The sequence below is a fragment of the Elephantulus edwardii genome, unplaced genomic scaffold (genome assembly GCF_000299155.1).
Source record: "Elephantulus edwardii isolate Elephantulus edwardi_28Jun2011 unplaced genomic scaffold, EleEdw1.0 scaffold00527, whole genome shotgun sequence".
Taxonomy (NCBI): Eukaryota; Metazoa; Chordata; class Mammalia; order Macroscelidea; family Macroscelididae; genus Elephantulus; species Elephantulus edwardii.
In genome coordinates this window covers 351,708-357,569 of record NW_006400277.1, presented here as the reverse complement: position 1 = coordinate 357,569, position 5,862 = coordinate 351,708, and positions in this window count along the sequence as shown.

Genomic DNA, 5,862 nt, shown 5'->3' with positions numbered 1-5,862 from the left:
GGAGGGACAGCACAGGAGGGGAAGACCCTCTATGAGATGGATTGATTCGGTGACTGGTGTAATCGGGATGGGTGTGTCAGAGGCAGTGCGGTTGGCACAGGATAGAGCAGGGTTTAGGGCTGTTTTGCATAGGGTTGCTGTGAGTTGCAAATGACTCGACGGCACATAACAACAACTGTCAAATAGCTGTTGAATCTTTAGTGTCCCAATTTTTTTATAAGAAATTACATAGGCAATAGCAAAAATCTTTATTCTTTGAACAAAATTGTTGCTTAGTTTTGGGGTTTTTTTCCTTACATATTAGCATTTTCTTTGTCTTTTTTTTTTTCTATATCCAATATTCTAGTTTTTCCATCTTTATCCCTCGTAATTGTTGATCTTTTGGTCTCATATGGTTTTGCTGATATGTACCCTCAAGTTGGAACTGACTCATAGTTGACCCTTCAGTGGATTTTCAAGGGCAATAAATACACTGCTGGGAGGAGATTGATCCTTTTTCTCCTGGGGAGCAGCTGGTGGGTTTGAACCTTGTGCCTTTTGGTTGGCAGTGCAATTCCTTACCACTAAGCCACCAGAGCTCCCTGCTGTTTAGTTTTAAAGTGCTCCAGAGGATAGATAGAACTCAGGCCTGAAGATCTACTGAGAGGCACAGCCTTGAAGACTACTCCAGCTGCAATTGATTCAGTCTGAATTCCTTCAGAATTTCACTCCCGATTCCACATTTTTCTCCTTTTAACCTGGATTCTTCTTCTGTGATCCTCATTCAGTAGTGGTATCCAGATACCTATATTTATTTCCTTTTCCAAGAAAGGTGATCCAACAGAATATGGAAATTACTTAAAAACATCACTGAATAATATCACAAGCAAGCAAAAAAAATTGCTGAAAATGATAAAAAAAATGACTAAAACAGCACATTGATTGAAGCCTGTTAGAAGTTCAAACTGTATTTAGAAGAAACTGAGGCATCAAGAACATCATTGCTGATGTCAAGTGGATCCTGGATGAAAGCAGAGAATACAAGAAGATTGTATTTTATTGATTTTTATTGTATTTTTATTGATTGTGTTTTATTGACTAGGAAAAAAGCATTTGACTGTGTGGATCATAACAAATTATGGCTAACTTTGAAAGATGTGGGAATCCTAGAACACATAATTAGGTTCTTATGAAACCTAGACCAAAATGCTGTTGTCCAAACAAGCAAGAGAACAATACATGGTTTTAAAACAGGAAAGGGGAGATATCTTTAGACATTTACTCTGAAGAGAAGCTGAGCCTTGTCTGTGTTGACTACCCGAAAGAAGTAGCTAAATACTTTTAAATTGGGTTATTTATAAAGAAATGGGCAGATGAGGCAATTTGTAACAGAACACAGTGCCAATTTTGATATTGCAAGGAGTTTATATTTAGTAATAGAAGATAGAGATTTGGGCTTCTTCCTGAGTAGAAGGTTGAATGAGTTTGGGTTAGGTTTGATGATGTTAGGCTGGGTAAGAGTTTAGTGTATGGGGTAGATTGGGATGATAAAAGCTCTCTAGATTTTGGGTTTTGGTAGTTGTGGAGTATGAGTTGGTTAGAAAGGGGGAAGAGATTTGGATAAGAACTTTGCAGGAGGAATATGACTTTAGGAGAATTTCTCAAAGGGAAATAAGTTGTCTGGATAGACATAGATGGGGGGAAGTTTGGTTTGTATATGGTCTTGGACAATAAGCCTGATGATGGGGACTTGATGAGGGGGTGGTAGCTTTGTTTTAATTATAGTTGAAGAATTTTTTTATAATTAAATTTCTATACCCTGGAATTGATTTTTCTGGGTTTACTACTTTAAGTGCATTTAGGTTAGGTTTAAACATGTTATGGCAACTACAGATCTGTGTAAATTTTTTTTAACTTTTCAACAAAGTTTATGACATACTTTAAAAGATAACTTTACTTAGGTATGAGTTTGAAGAACAGATATCATATGCTGACAATTTGGATTTTTATTGAGGAATTGCTCTAAAGTACAATGAGATAATTAGACTGAGTTTATTAGAACAGCTTAGCTAAATTCTTTTAAAAATTGGATTCATTCTTTTAACTAAAGACTATAGAAAACATTTTACTATTAATCTTTCTAACAACATTCACTTTTTAAAAAACTTACAAGTTCCACAATTATCACACTTTTTCTTAGCTTTCAAATTCTGACAAAAATCAGACTGCTTGCTCTTCTTGTTTTGAAAGAATTTAGTACCATTCATATTTCTGTTTCAGTATAGATATTGACTTAGATATTGTTCTTAATGTTTCTTGGTTAGTTTACTTAAGAACAAATAAAGGATGAGAGTCAGAGTGGAGAAATATAGTAAAGAATATATCATCTAATTTTAATACTGAGAAATAGACTTTGGGAGTACTTGAGTTATTAGAATGTAGTGATTGAATACTACTAGATGTAGAAGTATACTTATATTGATAGGTCTTCAGTTTTGGATTAATTTTTATTTATTATTTGGCTTTTGGGCTGGTAAGATGGGAGTATTATAAGGATATGGAATGGAATACAACACAACATTGAAAAACAATGAACTCATAAAACATTACACAACATGAGGGACGCTGAAGGACATCATACCGAGTGAAATAGTTCACTTACAAAAGGACATATACTGCATAGTACCACTGTTATAAAGCAGGTCTGACTTGGCGGTTTGGGAGTAGAATAGGATAAGAATGTATAAGTTATAACTGTTGTACTTAAAAGAAGGAAAGTACTGTTTAGAAGGAATATCTGATTAGGCATTCTGCATATGACAGCAGCCCAGAGAAAGAGGTACCTTATTGCAAAGAGGACTTGGGGTGGGGGGGAGAGGGAGGTAGGTAATTGTGCAACAATGAAGGAATATTTTTTTTTAAAAAAGTGAACTGGGGGAGGGGAAAGGTAGGAAGAGGGGGTAAAATGAATGAGTGAAAATCTAGCTTTTCTGTAAAAGTTCATTAAAGTTACAATTAAAATAATTTTTTAAAATTTTAAAATAACAAACCAAGAAAGGCATGAATTAGTATTGTAATCTTTCTCCATACCTAAATAATTTTTAAAAATCTAGATTCTACAGAGAAGAATGTGGCATCAGGTTCAGAGGAGCACTCATCAACAACATTAGTTATGCAAATGACAACCTTGCTTGCTGAAAGTGAGTAGGACTTTAAATACTTGCTGCAGAAGATAAAAGACTACAATGTTCAATATGGATTACATCTCAACATTAAGAAAACAGATATGCTCACCACTGGACTGATAAACTAAATCATGAAGATGGAGAAAAGAATAAGAGTATCAAAGATTCCATCTTGTTTGGATCCATAATCAACATCCTTGGTACCAGCAGTCAAGAGTTATATCTCACTTAGCAAGTCTGCTGCCAGGTATCTCTCTGAATTACTGAGGAACAATGATGTCAATTTAAAATTAGTCTTTAAATTAATTTAAATATCCAGGCTGTGTTCTTTTCTATTATCTGCTGTACATGTGAGAACTAGAAAATGAATAAGGAGAACAAAAGAAGATGGTACCTTTGAGCTGTGGTGTTGCATAAGAGAGTCTGAATATCTCAGGGACTGTCAAAAGAACAAACAGATATGTCTTGGAGAGAGTACAGTCAGAATGCTCCTTTGGGGTAAAGATAATAAAGCTTATTCTCACATATATTGGGCATGTTGTTAGGAGTGGCCAGTCCAAGGAAAGGCTTGGAAAGTCAGAGTGCCAGTGAAAGAGAGGAAGACTCTCAACCAGATGTTGACACAGTGACTGACAATGGACTCAAGTATATCAGGGATGATGAGGATAGCACAGGACAGGACGAGTTCAGATCTCTTGTTCATAGACTTGCTATGAATTGTACTTATCTCTATGGCACTCAACTACAACAAGAAGAAACTTTGGTAGCTTAGTGGTGAGGAGCTGCACTGCCATCCTGAAGGCATGAGGTTCAAATCCATCAGCTACTTCCTGGGAGAAAGATGGGAAATCTCTACCCATGTGATTTACTGCCTCTGAAAATTCCCTTAGAGGATCAAGAATCAATTCCTTCTCTAGAGTATATAACAACAACAACGACATTGCTGCTGTTGTTATGTATTGTTGAGTCATCTGCAACTCAGTATACGATATGTACAATAGCTCTGAAGCCTATTCTGTCCTGAGCAAGTCTCACTGTCTCTGACACATCTACCCCCATGACACCAATCAATCCCTCTCTTCTGGGGTTAACCTCTTGTTTGCTGTCCGTCCGCCCTTCTGAGCATGATGTCCTTCTCCAAGGACTGGTCCCTCCTGGTCACATGCCCAAAGGTATGTCAAGTGGAGTTTCAAAATACTAGCTTCCAAGGAGAAATTTGGTTCTACCTTCTCTCCAAGACAGACCTACTTGTTTTCTTGGCTGTCCATAGTATGCTCAAGACTCTTCTCCAACATCACAGCCTAAAGGCACAGATGCTTCTTCTATCATTCTTAGTCATTGTCCAGCTCTCTGAAACATAGCAAGTAATTGCAAAGACCATGGCCTGGATCAGGTGTCTAGACTTGTATCATTGCTTCTCAGTACTCTGGAAAGGTACCTGACAGCAGATTTTCCCAGTGCAATTTCTCTTTTGATTTCCTGACTGTGGGTGCCAAAAGTGTTGATCGTGGAATCTAGCAAGCTGTAATTATTAACAACCTCCATCTATCACCCTGCTGCCAACTGGCCCAGTAGTGAGAAACTTTGTTTTACTGATGCTGAGTTTCAAACCATATTGAAGACTTGACTTTCTTCATCAAGCATTTCAGATCCTCCTCAATTTCAGCAAGCAAGGTTGCTTCATCTGCATAACTAAATTGTTGATTAGTCTTCCTTCAATCCTGATGCCACATTTCATAAATCCCAGACTCCTGAATGATCTGTTCTACATATAGATTTAAAAGATAGGAAAACAGGATGCATTGCTGAACCACTCCTTTCCTGATTTTGAATCATGCACTTTCCTTACTCTGTTCTGGCAACTGCTTCCTGATCAGAGTATAGGATTCTCATAAGCACAACCAAGTGTTCTGGGATTCCTGTTCTCCTCAAAGTTAGCCACAATTTGTTGCGATCCACATAGTCAAATGCCTTTGCATAGTCAATGAAACACAGACAATCCTCTCATACTTTTTGCTTTCCACCAAAATCCATCTGATATTGGTGATAATGTCTCTAGTGTCATGACCTCTTCTAAACCCAGCTTGTATTTCTGTGAGTACTCTGTCAATACACTATTCCGGTCATTTCTTGATACTCTTGAGCAGAATTTTGTTTGTGTGTGATATTAGTGACATTGTTATATAATTTCCATACTTTGTTGAGCCACCATTTTTTTTAAGAGGAATAAGTATGCATCTCTACCAGTCAGTTGGGAAAGTAGTTGTCCGCCAGATTTCTTGGCACAACCTGGTGAGCACGCCCAAGGCAGCATTTGTTTGTTGAAATATGGCAACTGGTATTCTATCAGTTCCTGGGGTTTCATTTTTTGCCAAGTCTTTCAGAGTAGCCTGAACTTCCTCCTTCAACACCATTGCCTCTTGATCATATGTTATTTCATGAAATTCTTCTGATCAGCCAAATCATTTTGACACAGTGACTCTGTATATTCTTTCATCTTCTTTTAATGCTTCCTGTATCATTCTCTATATTCTTCCCATTTCAACCTTAAGAATTGCAAATCTCTATCTTCATTTTTTAGGTGTATCTCTTGTAGACAACATATTGATGGATTTTGTTGGTCTTTTTTTGTTTTAATCCAGTATGCTACTATTTTCCTCTTCAATGATGCATTTAAACTATTCACATTTAGTGTGAT